Raw genomic sequence first — 23,131 nt, forward strand, 5'->3', positions numbered from 1 at the left:
TTCATCAGTCTTCTGCTTTGTAGCAAATGTGTAGCATAAAATGTCTCTTCACTCGAATTTTCGGCGATCTGTATCTCAAGCTTTACCATTGCAGTTGAAGAATTCTTTTGGCAGTCTATGGTGTAGTGTTCAGACGTCAACAGTGGCTATCGAAGTCATCTGTCGTCTGTGTGGTCTAGAAAGGTCCAGTTCTCTCTGACAAAGTGCTGTATCCCCCTCATTAACCTTCATACTGTGTGTATCAAGAAGGGATTTGATGTGTAAAAAAAGATCAGTGTCAGAAGGCAGGTGTGGCGCCGCTCTGAAAGACCACAACGAGCGAGAGGGCGAGAACCTCTGTCCTTCATGCTGCCTCTCTATGCAGGGTCATTCTTCAGCGTACGTCTAACAGCGTGCACTGCAAAAAACATGATGAAAAAATGGCAGATTCCGACATGACCCAATTGTGTTCAAAAGTTTAGTAGGAAATACAAACTCAACACATTATTAATGTTAATGGGAACAATTTGTGTTTGCATTTGGATTTGGAATGCTTTGTTTCTGAGTTACAGAATGTCTCAGTCCTGTGGCATTATGTTTCATTAAGGATGTGATTACATTACAATTCCTCTCAAATGTGTTGTATCTGGCACTGTATCTGAGTCTACTAACTGTACACAATTACAGAGAGAGAGAGGCACACACACACACACACACACACACACCACTACTGTGAAATTCCATCCACAGAGATCAACAAATCAGCCATGAAATTCCCCTGGCGATGCATCTGGGCACCCATGAAAATGGAAATGGCAGTGGCTGATCTGTCGATGGGGAACAATGCTGCCTCCTCATCAGGACTCTTCATTAGAGTCGAGCCCTGTCCATTAGTCTTGTAATCTCTCTCACACACTGCCACACACGACCTTGAGATGGGCAGGCAGGCAGGCAGGCGGCTGTGCAAGTGGGCAGGCAGGCAGGCAGGCTGACAGGTAGGAAGACAGGCTGGATGACCATGGGAAACTCTGGGTTTTTAAAGTAGAAGGCAATGTTAAATAAACAGCCTACTGGCGCTTTTTGATGCCTGCATGAAACAAACAGAACACCCTTGTGTCATCATCGGGATATGTAGGGAAGTGTGTGAGGATATTTGCTAACGTCATGAACGAATGCACGGGATGTGACAAGTGAGGTACAGTACCATGTTCAGCTGTGAAGACACTCATTCTGCAGGACTGAATACTTTGAACAAGATCAGTCGAGCCAGATGCACTTATTTCATTTCATTGTAAGGGGTTCATCAAGATTCACACTGGCATCTGTTTTTTTATGTATTTCTGCAAAGCTGGAGGAAGGAAGATTACTGGCTTCATTTGTTGTCTGTGGACAGTTCTGACCTTTCCAATTGGCATGCAATGTTATGGAAATGACAGCTTTTGACTTCTGAAACCAGGAGTGATCTTGCATTAAACATACATGCATTGCATATTTTGCACCGGTGGTACTGTTCTTGGGTCTCCACTTCACATGATTCTTTTTTTATTCAGCGGTCTGCTACTGTGGGTTCCAATTGTTCCCTCCTGCCATTTGGATATTGTGATTAAAAACACATGTCGTTTTTGGTGAAATGTTGAAGGTCGATTTTCGTTTGACATTTAACATAGTTAACATGGATTTTATGCTTGGTGAATTAATATAGAGTTGAGTGACACATGCCAATATCGTTGCTAGCAGTCAGGAAGCGGAATTTTGTTCATCACATCACACCATTGAGTGCCATTTATTATGAACACAAAACAAGCAAAGAAGGAAACAGGATGAATGTGGATTGCTCTTTAGCTGCTTTTATGCCTTTAGAAGAATGTGACAAGACTGTTCATTGGGTTATCCGTTTCGGTGCCTCTGTTTGTGTGCACAGCAAGCCTTAATAGCACCATTCAAACCTGCTAGGCAAATTATGATGGAGTTACTTGCCGAAAGTGTAATGTTTCTCATGTGGTCATTGCTCACTCTTAATTAAAAAGCAATTATCTATGGATCATTGTCTGAGTGGACTTGAAGACAACACATGATGCAATTGGATAAGAATAGATGAGACAAAGTTCCACTGTGACTGATTCATTACTCTCCTGTGGACGTAGGTAGCTCGGAAAACACTGATGATGGCCTCAATGGTGGCAATCATGAAAGCAGCCTTTCATGTGAAAGTGTCCAGCAGACTGGTAATTAGAGTTCTGTTTAACCTTTCATATAGCCCCAGCCTCTGATGTCACAAATAATACTCATAATTATAAATACCCCTTTGCTGTTCCAAGGTAAATTGATTGCATCATGTTGAGACTGTTGGTTCAAAAAAAGGTAAATGGACTTCCCTTACGTAGCGACATTTGTAGCGGCACACCCAAAGCAATGTACATCAGTGCCTATCATGAGCAACTTAATTCAGTGTCTTGCTAATGGCCACTTTGACACATGGCCCAAAAAAATAGTGGATCAAAACACCAACCTTGGGATTAGTGAATGACTCTCTACCCCCTGAGCCACGGCCAGACCACCACCACTGTTGGAAGAGACACAAATCATTAGGTTCATCTTCCAGCAGAGTAGTTATGGGCTCTGGTTACATGAACAAAGATATTGAAATTTCAGGGTGCACTTGTGGAGGAAGTTGAAGGAAAAACCAACTTTGAAGTGAATATTTGTGTTCGTTTGATGCTACTATCAGCCTGGGTTCTATTGTTAGAGACAGTCTTTTCAGTGCAGGTTGGGGAACTGGGATTCACCAAAAAGCTAAGTCAAATTCACAGTGGTTTTATCAAACCAGATTTTGAATGACTGACATGAACCGAGCAAAGAATCTACAGCACAGCACCTGGAACTGTGACAACAGTCTGTCCATTCTCTTGAATTAACACGTCTCAAACCATTCATTTATGAAAGTGAGAGTTCTGACAGCCGACCTGGTCAGGAGTGAAAATAACAGTGAGATCGGATGATAGTGTTACGGCCGGGGAAATGGGAAGCGATATTGACCCGTGGTTATCTACAGCTGATGACTAGTAACAGGAGCATGGCGCAATGGCACAGACTTGATGAATGTTTTTTTGTTTTTTTGCATTACACTGGAGGAAAGAATCCAATTTGAGAGGGCCGCATTGAGGGATTCATCTTTTACGCTGAAGGAGAACGAGAGAACGATAGAGAAGAAAAGGGGGAAGCATCCCTGGAACCCTCCTCCCTCTCGGAGGGAGGGTTAATAGTTTGGTTTTTTGTCTCCGTTTGTTGTTCCTTGCCTCAGTCCATCATTGTTTGCCGTCACTCGATATGTGGAGGAGATCTCTGGGAACAGCACTACACTTTCGCATACTTGAGCGTTTACAAACAAACACACACTCTCACCCAACGCGCCGCACACAAAGGGCCACACAAACCAAATGTAGGAACAAACACACTCAGCAGGGACCAGACACAACCTGCTATTATGCTCTATTTCAAATGCCTCCACTTTTAACTAACAATAGTCTTCTCGTTATTCTCTATTAATTTCGCTCTCCCTTTCTCTCTCTTCCAATTTTGGTCTCTTCGTCGCTCGTCCTCTCTGGTTTTTGTTTCTCTGTGTCTGTCTCTCTCTTTCTCACTCTTATCCGTTAATCTCTCCATCTTTCTCTCACATCATCTCATAATTTCTGAGGTGCCATCTTGTCTGTCTCAGACACATGCCACAGGCCTTTCAACTCCTCTTTATCTCGTGGCTGTATGGTGTGTCGCATGTCTCTGTGTTCCAACAGGAATGGGACACCTCCCTTCAGCAGCAGTCTCAAGAGTGGTCCCAAGTAATGATGACCGCGGGCACAGTGGCCATCTGCAGCACGTCTGCTCCCTCAGTCAGGGAACTAGAGAAGAATGTGCTGTCACTCCGGCGGGGGAAACATCTGTTTCCATTAAATCGCCATGGCCCTGCCACGCACGTTTGGCACATTTTCTCTGCTGCGCTCCATTTTCCCGCCACAGTCCCAACTCTTGTCGACAAGGGGATAGACATGATTAGTTAAACGACTGGGAAACGGGTAGCACAATGGTGGTGGGGGAGGGGGGTTTACAGTAGAGTGAAGGGGTACAGTATGTGACTCTCCATTCTTCAGATTTTACATTAATTATTCATGTTATCAATTTTGAACTAAACATAACCAAATATAGATGTACACTGTCATCTGCTGCCTCAAAAAAGGTGTTACATCACGTTTTTTCAAACCACTGAATTCATACATTTGTTTGTTCAGGTTGCAAGGAGAAAAGAAAGATCCTGGCATGGTGCATTATAGCAAGTGAGTCTACTGTAGCTGAAAAGCCATCATAACAGTTGATACAAATTTAATATCAGTATAATATGTATATAGCCTGTGTATTTAATATCAGGACTGAATATGTTAATAACATAAGCTCAACCTAATTTTTAAAAGGCTGTGACAATGTCTTGGATATGGAAATGAGAAGGAGGACAGTGGTGCCTTGACTGTGTAGGTGAAAGGATGGGTGAAGGGGGGATGAGCAAAGCTAAAAAGAAACAGAGATGGCTTGAGGGTAAAGACAGCAGGGGAGAATGGGGGGGAGTGAAAGATGGAGCGAGCGAGGGAACCCTGGTGAGTGAGAAAGTGAAGTGGCAAAGCAAGGTCCAAAAATAGGGTTTCCAAAATGAAAGGACCCCCCCCCCAAAAAAAAATCACAACACCCAAAAACAGGTAAGAGGGATGTACGTTGGCGTTAACGTCTGTGTTGCGCCCTGGGAACACAAATCTCCGTCCTTGACGGGAGAGGCCATGGAAGACCAGAAAAAGGACAATTTAGGCACTTAGTGGTCATGAAAAATCATACTAAAAATACTGCAGAGATTAGGAGAAGGAGTAGGGCACCCCAAATACAAAAGGAGGCCATTCAAACCAATTTGGAACGATCAATTGAACCGCTGAAGCTTTCTGTTCCATTTCAGTCGAGGCAGAGTGCAGAGAGTGAAGTGAATGGACCCTCTCTAAGAGTTTAGGTTGCTTATCAATGCTGATCAGTAGGCATCTGTGGAGCCCTCTGTGACCTCTCGATTTTCAATAAACTTGTGTGTCTATCCCAAGATCTCTCAAACATTCATATTTCTACACACACAATAACTCATACCGCCAAGTTCCATCCCCGAACCCAGTCAAGGAACTGTAATTGTCCCCTGAGAAGCAGACAGAGTTGATATTCCTTACTATCCTCCCCACAGTGTCACGATCGGTCAAGGTGTGAAGGCATAGGTAATCGATGAGTCATTATTCTTTCAATGTGCCACAGAATGAATATTTAAAGACAGAGATAGAGAGCCTTAATCATTTTACCATAATTGAGTTTTAGAAACTTTGATTAAAATACCGTTTAGTCCTTCTGTTTCAGGTCAGGCTCAGTGTGGTTGCAAAGGTGATTAGAGAAGAGTAATTCTTCCCCAACTGCGTCTCCATCATTGGCCACCAATCTCTAATTATTTAGAGTAGTCATAAACATTTTACAGGCCAGATATCTGGCCTCATAAAGGCATGAGTAGCTTATACAGAGCTCTTCAGAATGGGCTTGTGATTCAAAACAATGCTTTTCTAATATGCATTAAGGCCTCGAAACTCTGCATTGCCCCATAACATTAGCACGTCAGCAGTGCTCATATACATCCACCACTGTGAGTACATTGGTTATTTACTGGAAGCCTTAACATCTTTACAAATCAAAAATACATTACAGTCCTGGAGAAAATCTTGGACTTAAAACAATGATAATGAGGCAATTTCGAAGATGGGAGATACAGTATTAAATATTCCAAAACCATGCCAACACCCTAGTACACACACACAGACACACGCACACACATGCACACACACGTGCGCACACACACACGCCATGGGATGAAGAGAAAGATGAAAAGCAACTTTTGTCGTGTTGTTTGAAATACTGATGAATCAGATTATATCGTTGTACAGCCACAGCCTATAAGTACTGGATGAGTCGACTGCTTGCCTTGGCATGCTATCAATGGACAACCAGGGCCACACAGTATCCAGAATAGATAAATATTGCAAGTCTATGGGCCAGATAGGTACAGAAACCTCCAGCGCAGTGATATCAATGAATGAGTTATATCAGGGGCAAAAAGAAGAAAATTCCACAACAAATGCGTCACTGTCTCTCATTGTCAGACTCAAATGTAGCATGACAACAAATTGAAGCCGGAATGGAAATCCTATTCAATCTGCCTCCCACTCACACACGCATACACGCACAATCACACACACACTCTCACACAGACGCGTACACGCCCCACATCCGTGCTGCTCGTCCATGGCTTGGATGGGAGGGCAAGGGGTCATAGTGGCGTGGCCCCTCCCCCTCTGCTGGGAGGCCCCCGGAGTTCACACCTCTGCTCTAATTGCAGCACGGAGCGGGGGATGGTCTGACCTTTCCTGATTTATTTACCGACAAACGTCTCTATTGGCGCAGAGCAGCCATGACTGGCTGTCCTCCTTGGGAGACATCCTAGCATCCTCCGCCAGACAGCAAACCTCTCCTGCCACAGGTCGAAGAGTCCTCTCATTAGACGGTGGGCCGCCCACTCCACACACACACACATACACACACACACACACACACAGACACACACACACACACACACGCTCATTCACATACACAAACACAAAAAAGGACATTGTTGAAGTAATGTGGCATTTGAACCAAGGGTGGAGATATTGATATCTTAGATTTAAAGAGTTTGGGGGTTACATTGTAAACGCCAGTTCACCAGAGACATGCCTCGTAATGAATTTACAAAATATTACATTTGGAGGACAAACAATGTTCTTTTTTGGATGTGCTTCAGTAGATAATGGCCTCGGTCTTTGGATAGTAATTCCAGTGGAGACATAAATAATGATAGCTTTGTTTCCAATGTCATTCCCTGACTAATCACTTTTCTGCTGTCTTCTTCACCCGTCCCCATTCTAACTCTCAAACCTAAGTGTTCTTTTCGTCTGCTGCTTCAGTATTCACTACAGTATGCTGATTGATGATGACATGTTATGTCTCTCACTCACAAATCATTCTTGAAACAATTTTATTGATGCTCAGAAAACACTTCCTTCTCTCAGATTTGAGCCTTCTCAACCAACATGGACCAACATGGTAACATAACCTATATGGGGGTCCAAAACCAGTTGATGACATTCCCTCCATGGCACTCTGTGCCCCTTGGCTGAATGTTCTCACCCATGCCATCATCTACATCTATGTGTTTATAATCAATTACCCTCTGTCTCAAACCTCCAATAGTTCATCACTTACATTGCAATAACGTCTGATGTCGTGAATGTTTCAAACCACACTCTTTGTAGGGCTTCTCCTCCCTACAGAAAAGCATTTGAAATGTCAAGAGAATCTCATTTGTGTTTCCGGACTTCATCACATTGTTTACACTCGTTCAATAAGCTGTTATTCAATAATACTTATCTCAAAACTACTCTGCTAATCATTCTGGGACAGTTCATTCTGAACCTTCTTATGGAAATTGTGGGAAGAATTCAAATTGGATAGACATTAGATACATTCAATATTCCTCTGATCTCATACAGGATTGATGAAAAGAAGGATGCTTTTTCTAATGATTTATATATTCTTCATTTACACAAAACCTGTCATTGGATTGCTGCATGTTTAAGTCACATTTTCAGGGTGCACAACATGAAATGTGTCATCTCTCTCTCGCTCTCTTTCTCTCTCCTATGTCCTACCTTCGTACTGTCAGGACCATTAGACTATCTCGGTGGGAGACCACAGACTGAGACAGCCCAAATGACAGGTATGAAGAGACCAAGATGGCTGGCAGCACCAGAAGTTGTCGAAACAACTTCAAGGAGTTGGAAGTTTTCAGACCACACATCACAACTCCTTCTTGTCCTTTTTTTCTGCTTTATGACACAATGCTGAACAGAACAGAGCAAAGCTTTGTGGAGGAAGATGTTGACGTCTCGTGTCCTGTGTTTCCTGTGTTTCCTGTGCATTAAATGTATGTCGTCTCAGAACATAGGAGTCTGTGGGGATGAATGTTTTTTGTTTTGTTTTTCTGTTGAATATTTGAAGAATGTCTTTCAATTTGATTTGTATTAGAGCTAATTATTTCTCTATTCGACATGAAATGCTAAACACACTCACACACATGATGCCAATTATGTTAAATAAAAATGGAATCACCATTAATGTATATCATGTACTTCATTTAAATCATTTCTTTAGCAGAGAAATTAGGAATGCCAAAATGAATAATTGAAAAGTGTTCATGCAAGAAACAATGTAATTGGATCCGGCAGATGTACAATGTTAACCTCTGCCTGCTGTTTGTTTTAAAATAAGAAATTCATGAAGTTATTAGTATCTAATGGAATCCCCAAAACTGAAAATTATGTGGATTAATCACAAAATTACATAATTACATTGAAATGACAGTTTGGCTCAAGAAGCTCTCAGCATCTGTGTATCCACCACTGTGAACTCGTTGGTCTTTTGTCACAGAAACAAAAAAAATGTATTCTATAAATGATGACAAGCAAAGATTTAAAGAGGGGGATATAACAATAGGCAATTTTAGTCTGGAACAACGCAAGAGTATTTTTAAGATGAAAAGCTGTCCACTCTCCCTTCAAAACTCAGAGTTCCCAGCATTTCCCTCTGCTAGATAATTACAAAAAACGAGGTTAGCACACTCACCCGCATGTGCTAACCTCAGCAGATCAACTGAATGGGTATTACACTGAGGGCTTTCTGCTGGGGATGTTTGCTCACTGTGAGGGGAGGTAAAGAGAGAGAACAAAGTGAACAGCAATAAAGGAAGATGAGCAAGAGATTTCGATAAGTCTCCTCGGATCCATCTATTATATTAGCTTTTACTTTTAAACCCTCATCAGCATAGCAGGGGATGTCCTCCACAGCCCCCTCGACAGCTCAGACAGGGCTGTCAGTCGTCTCCCGGGAGGCCAGGCGCTTTTTATAACCTGTGGTTCTGTCGTTTTATCAGTTTCACGAAAACAAAGACCGTGTACATTTATGGCTTGAGCAAATCCTGGAAGTCACACCCCACATTAAAGTTGTACTATATAAATGGTATGCATACCAGGGGATACCTTGTACATTTATGTTGATTTATGTGTACTAAAATGCAATATATACCAATCCTTCAACCTGCAATGTCAATTATTTTTGACCATAAAGAAAAATATTGGAACAATGGTTCAACAGTCATCAGGGGACAGATAGAATTGATATCATATCAAATAGCTGGACCTTGAGGTCACAATTACCTCAGGTCACTGCACTCTGGTCGATGCAACCTCCCAAAAAAACAATGAAGCCCTGCTGTTGCAGGAGAAGAAACCACAGTTTGAGGTCACAATGTCGTGGAACGCTCTCTGGGAACCTTCAGTACATCTCATCCGTTCTCCATGGCTTGGAGTTAAATTGAGTAAATACACTGTGATTCAGATTAGGTTTAGATGAAACCACAATGTGGTTTATCGATTATGAGGTTGTGACAGTGATTGCTATCCATGCTGTGATGTCATTGCTTGGTCAGGCGCTGCAACCTCTCCCACAATATGACTGCCTTCAGGGAAAAAGACCAAGAACCTACAGAGAATATCATGGGATATGGAGTTGCAATCCAAGGAAAACACATCAAATGTCCATTTTGTAGAACTTCTACCGTAGTTCTGGTCCCAGGCAGAGGCTAAAGGATCTTTTGTTATGGCCTATTGCTCTTTTTTCGAACCCATACTATACAGAAATTCATTAAACAAATGTAAGACCAAAAGCAAATCTTTCAGTGGCTTGTATTTTCGAGGAAAAATATTTATCCTGTGGTAAAAATGGAGTTCAGTTGATGTGTCAGCTGATCCAACACAGCACTTTTGCTACTGTAGATACTCGCATTCAACACAGCATTTTCTGCAGCACCATGCTAGAATGCCAAAGGCTATCTCTCCATGGTTTTCCACAACACAACCATGCATTCTGTCCCTATGGGCCAACAGTAAATGGCTGAAAGTCACATATCAATATCGCTGGTTCTCTGTTTCCTGTCTCTGAGAAAGAGAGAGAGAGAGAGAGAGAGAGAGAGAGAGAGAGAGAGAGAGAGAGAGAGAGAGAGAGAGAGAGGGGGAGGGTCTTTACTTGTACACTTTGATCAGAGCATTCAGAATTCATCCCCATCGCTGAATTGGCTTCATGGTTGCTTTGGCAAAAGTCATCTCGATCCTGTTTTTCAAAGCAGGTATGGAGAGGTTGTAGTAATGATATACTGTATAATTGAAGATTTCATTATTTTGGTGCTTCATGTGTAGGAAGCTAATAACATCCTCTATAAGTCTTATATGCACTTGAGGTGAACTTTAGATGTCTCAGACAAAGGAGAAAGGCAATTAAATATTGATTGGGCTTCTTTGAGAGGAAACTTTAACGGATACAGTCATCTTTAGTCAGCAGAACAGAGCAGTAGCAGTTAGCCTGCCCCCAGTGAGGGATAACCTACAGAACAGGAAATGTTTCCCTTGTATAGCAAACCCTATAAATACTGGTAGCTGTGGACCCCCTCATTCCTCTGCCTTTAGGGCTGTATAACTGAGGATGGTTTTTAGTTGACCCTGAAATATGTATCTTTTGAATTGCCTTAACGTCCAACTCAGCATATTTAAGCGAACACAACTCTTTTATTGAGAATATATCTACCAGTAGGCTTTTATAACTAAAACCACAAGCTATCTCCAGGTAACAATGAATAAAGAAATTTGGCCACTTTGGCACTTCTCTTGCACCTGACTGTGGAGGCAGGTGTGAAGGTCCAGTATGGTATTGTTTGGCTGTGGGCAGGATGAAAGAAACGTCCGACAGAGAGAGGTACAATACACAGAGAATAGAGCTACCTTTGTTCAGAAGCAGAAAACCCAAGTTCACAAAAGCTCAAATATCCAGGTCTCTCTCAGGACCACTTTCAGAAACCAACAGTACAAAGCAAAATGAAACAATAAAATAAACATGAGCTTTTTTGGTTTAATAACAATTCCTGTTTAAGGAAGGAGGAGAGAGCCCAATATTGTCATGATGCACGTTTTCTATCCCAGCCCCACAGAGACTATAATCACATTATGCACAACATTTTACATCTCAACTCAACAGCTTTTATTACTTACACAGGGGCAACAAGTGTGGCTCAATCAAATGTATGCAATTACCAGTCCTGTCTGCTCAGCAGACTGCTCCACCCTCACCGCATGGATCACATCAACAGATGCACGCCGACACACACAAACACACACACCCATGCACACACACACACACGTTCTTATTTACATATATACAGATGTTACAGTGCGAGCGGTTAGGGAATCGGGCTATTAATCAGAAGGTTGCCGGTTCGATTCCAGGCCGTGTCGAATGACGTTGTGTCCTTGGGCAAGGCACTTCACCCTACTTGCCTCGGGGGGAATGTCCCTGTACTTACTGTAAGTCGCTCTGGATAAGAGCGTCTGCTAAATGACTAAAATGTAAAAAAATGAGGAGATGATTGAAAGGGGTTTCAGGGAGAAAGAAAACGTTTGGACGAGTGGGGGTGACAGTGCAGACTCAGCGGCTCGGCCCAAACACGGATGAAACGTGCAGAGAGAGAGAGAGAGAGAGAGAGAGAGAGAGAGAGAGAGAGAGAGAGAGAGAGAGAGAGAGAGAGAGAGAGAGAGAGAGAGAGACAAACACGGCCTTCCACGTGAGCCTGACACGTGAGAAGCGTGCGCCGCCCCGACAGGCGGCTCGGAGCGTTGCTAAGGGGTAGAATCAGGGACTGAGCAGAGGTCAGTACAGGAATGATGACTCGGGCAATCAGAACTGCTTCTGCCAGATGCACCCGCTTTCCCCTCACCACTGTATGTGTTCATTACGTGGTCCATCCACACCACTTAAGTGGGCTAACCCCTATTGATCCCCCCAACTCCCCTGGTCGTACCACCCCCCGCCCCCTCCCCGCAGGTAAGCCTGTCATTACATGCCCAGCTTCTCTGCTCATGCATCACACTTACTGCAGCAATAAGAGGGAATGGCCGACACGCTGTATTCTCAAACGGTGGATACATAATTCTATCAATTCTGCTCCCATTGTGAGTGGAGAGAAGGGCCAGGGGCTCAGTGAAAACGGAAAAAAAGGAAAGAGAGAGAGAGAAACACAGCTTTTAAGGCTGCTTTTCAGGCTGCCTGTGGAGACGATGCATGTGACTCAGATAGCCCATCAGCATAGAACAATAGACCTCAGTCACGTGACATCAACAGTACTGTCCCTGTCACCGCTGTCGACATTTGTGACAGCGTAAACATTGATTGTCAGGTTGACATCTTAGCAGGTCGGCAGGAGTGGTTGGCGCTGTTCTCCCTTTTCTCGACAGACAGAATTGCTCTGCCAAGTCCTACCCTAACATTACAGACACACGCTGAGCTAACTCTGTGGCGTGGGTTCACAAGAAGGAGTCACTCTTTCGATACATGCTGCATGAGAGGGAAAGGAAAAAAGGTGCATGGCATCACCGACACTCAGTTTTCATTCTGAGCAGTGGCGCGTATGAGAGTGACGGTTCATTTCCACAATGAAGAGGTGAGATGAGGGCCATCTATCATGCAGAGGGATGGCTCTGTCTGCTGTGGCAGCTTGTCTGTTCCACCATCAGAGTAGAGGACACGGTGGGCACATAAAGTGCTGGAAAAAGAGACCTTTAATGGGAATGTGAGGAATGTGGGTTGTGGGTGCAGGGAGAGGTAAGAGGTCAAATTAAAACACACAAGGAAATAGGCACAAACATGTTTATTTCATAGACACAGGAATAATGTTGTGTCTATGTGTGCCTGCATGTGTGTCTATCCTAAATGTGTGCTGGACACAGAAATACTGTACAGTACTAAGCTTACGTTTAGAATAGACTGTTAAATGGACCAATATCTTTTTCCAGAAAGAGCAGGTTATAATAATGTACATAAATGTTTACAGTTTACAGTTGCTCAAGCTTGTCAACATCCATGACTCAATTTATTGGTTTTTGGAAATGATTGCACTGACTGACACCAACATGTCGATCAAAATTTGGTATAACATGCATAAGAGGGGGGAAATAAATACCAAATACAAGTTAGAAAATTAGATTAACTTTTTTCCTGATGAGGTTATATGAGGCTGGCAGTCCACAGGACACAGTGGAGGACCCAGAAATCAACTGAACATCCCACTGGAGGTTAATAGACTTTCAAACTCAGAAAATATTTTGTAGGAGAGTTTGCTATTGCATTAAATTCACACCTTCCTCCATCTCATCCCTCCTTCTGTGAGTGAGATTGTAGAGTGCTTGTCGGAAGGAAAACCCTTGATGCTCTCCCTGACATTCTCTTTTTCCTTTTCAAATTTTTTTTTGCCCCTCTTTGATACATTCCTATAGAATCAGGAATACATTTGATGTTTTGTGGCTTATGAGAAAATACACTGTAGGTTTTACAAAAATAGGTGCACAATCATTATCATCACATCACTGTGGCATGAATTATAAATCAAATAAAATGTCAGGTATTGAAATCCTGAAATAAAACAGATGAGACGAAATATGAGAGGGTGACGAATGCTGCGGTGTACTGAGGGAAATACCTCATTTAGAACAAAATTATTCTAGCAGTGGGGAAACATCCTGATATGCAAATAAATTATCATTAGTAATCAACCTTTTCTGTGTTTGGCCATTGGAGGAAACCGGAGATAATCCCTTGATAATCCTCCACCATCACCCATCCCAAACAATACCGTATCACAAATAATATCCCTCCAAGAAAGAGACTCCAGCTTTCCCCTCCACTCGAATTCAAAAACAAACTAATCTCCACTGCAATGGCCGTTACATTCCATAATCAGTGTGCTAAACTAACATTATACTCACAGCCGATGGCTGAAGTGAGAGTGAACAACGGTCCAAAATGGAAATCGCCAGATGTGATCTTTACTGAGATGTCAGAGTATTTGTCCCTGTTTATCTTTATGCAAAACAGGGAACGGTATGTCATTCATGCAGTGACTCCCATCCCACAGTACTTGAGTGCAGAGCTTCATGCTACGATACACACATGGAATGAAGAAGGAAGTGTTTGTAAGACTGATCTCAGCGCCGCTGCATAGAACGATTACTCCTCTCTGCCAGCGAACTCTAGATGATAATAAATATTGAGAGCCAACGGCACACTTGTGTGCTCACACGCATGCTCACACACAAACACTCACACAGAAACACAGACACACTCACGAAACAAACCCGAAACCAATTGGATTGTAAAAACACAGTACAAATACTGAGGTTATGTGGATCTTGGAATGTTCCAAAAAAGACTGCCACCTGGCTTTTAAACCCTTTGCCCAAAAGCTTTCAATAGAACGGCCTCTGTTCCAGACTAGCATGTTACAGTAGCTTTTTGGGATTTAATGTACTGATTACACATTAAGTATGAACTAAAGAAGGACAAACAATATGAGGTGCTCTATAGCAAGATTCCCGAGGACAGCTAACGTGGAATACTTTCCACTAGAGGTTGAAGGTCACCAAAACAACAACACATTAGACATCCTCAACAAAAGGCCTCATTTGTCCGCAAAACATAATCAAAACCCAGTTATCACAAATCATCCCCAACTTTGGAAATAAAACAAGAGTTTTGACTTTGAGAGTTTGACCCAAATACCAGGGATGCATATTTGATGTGCATAAACAGAATCTCCATATCAATGACATGAATTCAAATGACAGACACTCTGGCACCCCTCCACCAGTTAGCTGGGGCCATCAAAGGCTTGTAGGATGTTGGTAATGATGGCAGATTGAATACACTCCAAATCTGTAAAAAGTGCAAAAAGAGGAGCACTGTTCCTGCTCCACCACTCCTCGGAAAGAAGTTCGAGTGGTGCCATTACCAGGTCCAGCTAATGAACCACAGAGCCTGACAGTATCAAGGGGCTAATAGTAACAAGGCACGATGCACTTAGAGCTCTTTGATATCATTAGAACCAGAAGGGCTGGCATTTCCCCTCCCCACCTTGTCTCGCTGTTATCTGCAAGTCATGGGTTGATTAGTAATTACATAATTGCATATTTGGAGGATCTCTTCTTCGTTTGGCACTGCAGCGCAATCATCATTATACCTGTGATGACAATGACCTTAAACTGTATATGGACACAAAGGATGAGAGTGAAGCGTGGGGAAAAGTTTGAACCCTTGGATGTGATTGTGTGCTGCGGCTGTGCAGAGGGAGAACATCTCATTCTGACCACAACCAATAACGCCTTTGTTGTACAGTGATTGGAAATGTCTGCCTTCCTGAGAAGACCAAGACAATTTCAGACGGCAGACGGCATTTGAATATGAATAATCTGTGAGCTATTCATACTGTACATTTCAATTCTCATCATGACCAACGTTCCAATTCAGAAATTAATTACATCCCCTCTAATATGCGAGAATAAGAGCTCCACCGCCATGCTTCTGAGAGATAAGGTAAAATGCTAAATAATAAAATACAAAATAAATAAATAAATAAATACACATGTTGAAATTGGACACCCAGTCTTTAGTATACAACAATCCAGCCCTCATGACATTTATAGTTGGCCTGATTTGCTAAAGTGCGTTTAATTATATTTTGTTCATAGTGCTCAGCTTGCAAATTGAATGATAACCTGGTATCATATACAAGAGAGCATTGACTTGGTTGCTGCAGCTCCCCTGGTTTTTAATAAGGCCTATTGTGCAGTGTGAGAAGCATGGGTGTACATCATGCAGTGGGGGGATTCCAGTTAAGCTCTGCTGCCCACAGTATTGACTCGCACACCAACTTTACAGTGCAGATCCAGCCAGGTGAGAGCCGATACATGTTTTGTATCCCTCTTAGATTGGATTATGCCCTGTATAGTAGACTCACAGGTGCTAACATGAAGTGAATGTCCTATAGGAATCCTCCTGCCAATAATGACAACTGACGTTCAGCTATATTCTCTCAGTTGTCAGGCGAAAGACTTCCTGAGTGAAATCGTGAGGGATTCTTGAGAGTGCAGCCAGACACTGCTGTGGGTTTCCGCAGTTGGTCTGCAGAGATGTGCAGCAGAGAGCTCTTCTGTCTTTGTTCGGTCAGCCTGTTTTCTCATGCTGATCACAAAAGACCCATGGTGGAAGCAAACAAGGGTCTCAGTTCAATTTATTCGAGCAATTCTTTTTCAATCTGGGCGTGTTTATTTATTCTTTCGATATCATCAGTGTTCTGCAAACACCTCCCCATAGTCTTTTTCTAAAATGACCACTGATACATACTCTAGCTGCTTCAGCAAGATAAGTCTGACTCAGTTTTATATCCGAGTCGAAAGCAAGCACAGACTGTTCACCTGAACTTATAAGGCCACTGCAGTTCTCTGCTCTGGGACTGTACTGAAGATATTTGTATGCATTACCAGCTAAACACGATTCCTCCGAGTGGAATACATGATAACAATTGTACTGTATGGCTGCATTTGTGTCAGAAGCACAATAGTATTTTAAGGAGAGGGATGAAGAAAATTCATCAGACTAACATCAACAGATGAGTCCTCAGGACAGAGAAATACAAAATAAATATGATTTCCCTGACTCTTTCAAGTTCCTGTTCCGACTCAGTGTAGCCCAACATCTCGAGTGGGATCAATTCTAATCTAGTTCTGTAATGATTTCCAAGACACCAAATCATCAATCACAGAACTCTCCAGGGTAAGACAGACCCCCTCTGGTCCTCTCGGAAACACTTTCATGGAATGTATCTGAACAACCAACTTCCCGCCAATCTCCGAGTGACTTATGCCCGTGACCTATTGACCCACAGCCTGGTAGAATGTAAGATGTGTGATGAGGGTCACTAAGGAGCTGGATCTGGCCACCAATGAGTTAAGTCTGCTTGTTGAGAGGGGTGAGCTCAGAGGGAGCCATCTAAATGGGACATAATAGAGCTGGGATTGGAAAGGGTGAGAGATGGAGCACATGGGAGGATTTCAAATGCCCAGTTGATGGTTCAGCAAGGGGTTCACTCACCCCCCCATCTCATACCAGTCCATCAGTCCACCAATTTAATAACAGACCTATCTCTGCTTTTCTGTCGCCCCCCTCTCACCCCTCCTCTCTCTCTCTCTCTCTCTCTCTCTCTCTCTCTCTCTCTCTCTCTCTCTCTCTCTCTCTCTCTCTCTCTCTCTCTCTCTCTCTCTCTCTCTCTCTCTCTCTCTCTCTCTTCTCTCTCCTTCTCTTTCTTCTTTCTCTCAGCCTCTCACTCTCTCCATCACCCTCTCTTTTAACTTCCCCTCCTATCCGCCCCTCCAGAATATGATGGTAAGACACTTTAGGCACTTCAGTCTGTTTCTTGCCTCCGTTCTGAGTGACCTCCAGATGGTGCTTTCACACTTGAACCTAGAAGGTTTTCCTTGGTTCTTGTTCATATGGTATGTCAGTTTATCTTCAGCTTAACCAGAGGATTTGCGTGTCATAGGTTGGGTGGGTTGAACATTTTTCAATTTTATACATAGAGGTTAACCCATTTTGTACATCTTTAAGCAGCCAATGTTGAGACTAGATTAGATGCACTGGTTTGTATATTATCAAATCAATTATATAGGCCTTATATTTTTTTACTTATTTTGCTCGACTTGAAGAGAGACACTGCTCAAATTTCCCATGCCCCTGGCTTTTTCTTGTGTCCTATTAGTATCATTATTTTGTACAATCCTGTAGCTGATCCAGATTTGACATCACAATGTATTGTGAAAATGTTTGATTTAAATCAAAAACAACTCTTGCTATTCAACCAGGTTCTTGGACTCCTACATCTAGTTACAGTTGTTCTCGATTGGTTACACACATTTTCTGAATGCATACCTCATACTCTCAGAACTCTACACACAAATCAAAAAAACACACACACAATGGGCAAAACCCCTCACTTCTCCTGCAAAATTAAACTTAACATTCAAAACAATGTTATTTAATCTCAAAATGGTATTTTGTTTTCAAATGACAAACACAAACCATCATATGAATAGACATTTATAAGAAACATTTGAACACTGATGTGCTCAATGTAAAACACTATGATGAATGGAAAACACTTATTCTTCATTCATCATAGTGAGTTAGGCCTTTTTTTGTTCAGTGTTACATTTACTACAGACAGTACATACATACGTGTGTTGTAAAATATTTGAGAATATTGTTTTTATACTCAGAACACAGAAATACACGGTAACAAATATATTTTACATACAGTTTTTCTCAATTGCTAAGACACATTTCTTGAATGTGTACTGTGTTTTCTCCAAACTCTATACACACATCTTCATACTTACACTGTTTTGGCCAAACCCTTGACTTTTGACCCAAAATCAAACACTGTAGTCAAAACCATATTATCTGTCGTATAAACCTAACTTTGCATTCAAAATACACAAAAAGCCCTCAAATAAATTCAACCTTCTGAATACCCTTTAGACACTGCTGGGAGGAATTGAAAACACTATTATAAAAAGGTTTTCAAGAACCATTGACTATAACGTGTCCCTGAATTCTAGATATGTTCCACCTCATGAGTTTGACATGATGTAAATCATAAAACTCACAATTACTGCAATTGTCCTTCTTACAGGCTGTTTATTTTCTATTTACATTATACAGCAATTGCATTTTGAGCTCTTGTTACTGTAGTGGTCACAGTATACAAATAGTAGTACTGTTAGTCAACAACACAAATGTATTGCTGTAAATTGTAATTTGGGGAACAAAGGCTAAGAAAACAAGGAAATAAACAAATAATTTTTACCTGGGTAACAGAGCTTGAGTACAGTACTGTTCATTGTGGGTCAGCATCCTATCTCCGACCAGGGTCAGGCCAAATATTTTCCTCAACATCACAGGCAATGTTTTCTCTAGCCAAACAGCAGGGAAAATGCCCCTGAATGCCTGAGCCATCCCTGACAAGACTCAAGAGCAATGTCCCCACAAGCTTCTTCCATGGCTTGGAGAAGGTTGTTCTGTCATAGAGATTTCTGTCATAGTGTGGCATGGATCTCATTTGAGATTGTTGTTCTTCTTCCTCTTCCTCTGCCTCTTCCTCTCCCTTGTCCACCTCCTCTCATTTGGACAATTCTTCCTTTTCTTCTGATATTTGCGTCCATGATTTCAAAGTACAGATGAGCTTACCTTTGTATTCATTCCAAACCCCTGATTGCTTGTTGAGTATATTTGCTTGTTAGTGCTTACACATGGATAATTGGTTGTTAAGGGTGTTTGAATTGCGCTGTTTTGGGTTTACTTATCAAATTGCAGTGTTTTCTGAATGACATAATGGTGATAATTGTGTCTTAAAGTAAGAGGTGTGTTTAGACTTTTGCAAAGAAGTGTGAATGAACCTGAGAAATGTGTCAAAAATGGTAAATTGTGTTTAAAGATTGGGGTACATTCTCTTTATGCTGGGATTTGGCAAAATGGTTTTGTGGGGATGGCTTACACATACCATTTTTGTGTGTTAGCAATTGAGAAAAACTGTAATGTACACAGTGTACATCCCAACCAACACAAAGTTGCACATACAGTGGTTTACATACAAAACAACAGAATAATTTACTGTATAGTGTATACAGTTACATTATTATTACTTTTCTTTGTATTTGCCGTAATTTTATGGCGTTATTTTCTAGGACCATGTTCATGATTTCAGTTTCCTGTTCAGGAGACAGAAGGCGTTCCCGACCACCTTGTGTTGGTAATCTTTCAGTTCTGCCAAACAAATAGTAAAATACTGTAAATACTGTGTAGGAATACAAAGTAGGAATACATTTTCCAAATACTTGAAACATACTTTATTTTTACAGTCCTACAGAACAGTCCACAGGCAATACTGTACTACTGTACTCATTGAGTACTGTATTGATATGCAGTAGGCCTACTGCAATTACATTTACATTTAGTCATTTTTGTAGTGAGTGTAGATTTCTTACCTATTCTCATTTCGGAAAGTCCCGATGATGGATGCTACAGTGTACCTGCTCAAATTTGGCTGTACTCTTTGCCCAGCCTCCCTCATTGTTAGACCATGGTTGACTACATGGTCAACCAAAGCGGCTCGGATCTCATCAGAGATTATGGTCCTTGGCCTTCCTCATCCTCGTCCTCCCTGTCCTCCTCCTCTTACTCTCACTCCTCTGCCTCTGTTTCCAATGTTGGCATCCATTGCTCAAAAACCGAAAAGGTCACCTGTTGCCCTTTTATTCTAAAGCTCTGATTGCTAATTGTAAAACTGTGTGACAGGTGTTTGCCCATGTGATGAGTCAGTGTGCGTATTTGAATGGCAGTGTGTTCTTTGTGAAAACAAAAGATTTTCTTCATGAAAATTGTGCCAAATGCAGAGAATTGTGTGTAGTGTTTTGAAAAAAGTGTGTGTTAGAACTGCAATTTGAGTGTAAAGCAGGAATTGTGCTTGTAGTTTAGCACAATTGGTTCATGGGGTTGGTGCATGAGTTACATGTTGTGGTCATTGTGTCTCAAGTACCAGTATTTGTGTGTAAATCCTTTTGAGAAATTGAGAAAAACTGTAATATTTGCCCCCCACCAGAACACACAGCAGCATGCAATGTGTGTATGACGATATATGGTCCAACATTAAAGAGAATCAATCCAGTTCCTTGTTGAGCCTGTGGTGGGCTGTCTCTGCTTGTCACTCCCTCTCCCCTCCAGGTTTCCACTGCACAATAAGTCCAGACCTACAGGCACTGGGCTTAAATCAATTGAGGGATATGAAATCTGTCTCATCAGAAAACATCAAAGGCTGAGATGAGGAAGTTCTCCAGGCGCCATCAACAACTAAGAGGAGATTCTCCTCCCTCTTTCCAACACTTGTGGAGAGGAAAATATAGGAAATCAAGAGCCTATTAAACACCTGACCTGGAACATGCCGTTCAGATGTGACACGTTAAGGTATGTTCTGTATATGTGACGGAGTGAGCACACACTGAAAAAGGAAAGGTGTCGGTGAGAGAGTGATATGGATGTGTTAAAACATATATACACCTTCCGCCTGTCAATGTCAACTCTGCTTAAGGCGAAGTCAGTCCCATTGCAACCTTTTGGATCCTCCACCTCGCACGAACAGCGGGGATCCCGAGTCAATATGGAGGTTTAATAAAGGACCTCCGGGGGCCTCAAAGCTCCGTTTTGAGGCAGTAGGACAGCCGACTGGCTGGGTTGTCAGGACGTCGGTGTCACCTCTTTTAGAGGGGTTAGACCGCTGACACCGTCCCTGACACTCATACGCAGGGACAGCATAAATGAGAGTTCATTTATAAATGTCACAGAGGGACACCGCTAAGGAGGTCACCACTGTAATAACTGACTCCCCCCCTCATCCGGCTTTAAGATCTTCCATCCACCTGATTAGGCTCCGCCATCTCAGGTGATTCCGGTGAAGCAAACAAAACTACGAGATTAGTTATTGACCAGGCTATTTGCGCTGTGGGTTTCTAGAAAATCAAATGACGAATATTGTCACTATCTAGAGGGAATTTCTTAGCTGTGGTGCCAATGCAGTGGGTGCAGCCAAACCTTCAGCACAAAGGCACTGAGGGTATTCAGTATTTTCTGGTAATCCCTGGAATTTGGGAGCTCAGAGAGAATGAAAAAACCTGCACCTGGGCTCATAAAAGGGGTCATACTGCAGTGAAATTGTTCCGACGCACATTTGGAGAATCCCAAACAATGCATTGAGTTCCTAGAGCCACACTACGAGAATACACCTTTGCGACAGCATGTTCACTTAAAAAACCCAAACAGAAATGCGTGATGAGTGGAGGAATTCCCCGTCAGGGAGTGTATAGGACAAGCTGGGGAGAGAGGAGGCAAGCTGATTTAAAACGAGTATAAGCCGGTTGACCTGAGAATTGAGCAGTCATTGCCTTTTCTGAAAAAGAGCGATGAAACCCCCAAAGAAGTAAAAGTGTGCCTTTCAGGCCGTTCTGCCAAGCTGCAGCTGCGACCACAGAGCCAAAGCTGCAGCTCTGACACGAGGTATCCCACTTTAGAACTCTCTGCTGATTGTGTCTTGGTTATTCCTCCATTCTGAAGCCGTCAGATGCGCTGATGGCTCATTTTGTTTTCCAAGAGGCTAAAGTCAGGAGAAGATGGGCTTGTTAGACTGCCCCTTACTATCAGCAGGCAGGGCTTGTGTTGCTTGTTTTACTCATTTGCCAACTCTCTGCGTCAGAGACGGGCAAATGGAAATGCTTGGAACATATTTTTTGTTTTTCCTTCAATCTCAAATTTTATACCTGCTGTTTTCATAGAGGAATAATGTATCAACTAGCCTATTTTGAGAGGAAAACTCCTGAAGAAAAGGTTTCACACAGGATGTTTTCTCATGTTGCTCAAAGCTTTGCTATCTTTTCTGCATTGCCTGTCATCCTCTTAGCTCATATGAAATTTCAATTTACTGCCTGTCTGCATTTTGAAAAAAGACGGTGCCTTGAACTGCAGAGATAAAGGGCCAGATCAGATCTCCTCGCGCTACACTGCTGGAGTGTGTAAAACATCAGTGCTTCTGAGCTTCACCACTCTCAACTGCCACCACTTTGAAGTCTGTCCCTTGGTTTCCTGTCAGTCCTTCATGGTAGATCTGGAGATGCAGCATGTTTTTTTATACCTCACAAACTCCATACCCGAGCAGATGTCAGTGCTTCAGAACCGAGCAGCAGGTAGCTGTCTATTAGCAGTCATAGACCTCTGTCATATGATGAAGGGTCTGGACCTGTAGCTACACTACATCACAGCCATGCTCCAGGCATATAGTCCCTATCTACTGGGTGGAGGTCATTCAGCAGAGTTTTCCAGTCAAATAAATGGGACTGGGAGGAATGACGTCATACGGAGAATGTCAGTGAGAAATACCGACCAAACAACCTTTGGATTCTCCTGGTCAACGAGCAGATTGTATTCCTATGTTTACGCTGATCCGCTAGGACTTTATCCAGATTTTCTC

Source organism: Osmerus eperlanus, chromosome 6 (genome assembly GCF_963692335.1).
Source record: "Osmerus eperlanus chromosome 6, fOsmEpe2.1, whole genome shotgun sequence".
Lineage (NCBI taxonomy): Eukaryota > Metazoa > Chordata > Actinopteri > Osmeriformes > Osmeridae > Osmerus > Osmerus eperlanus.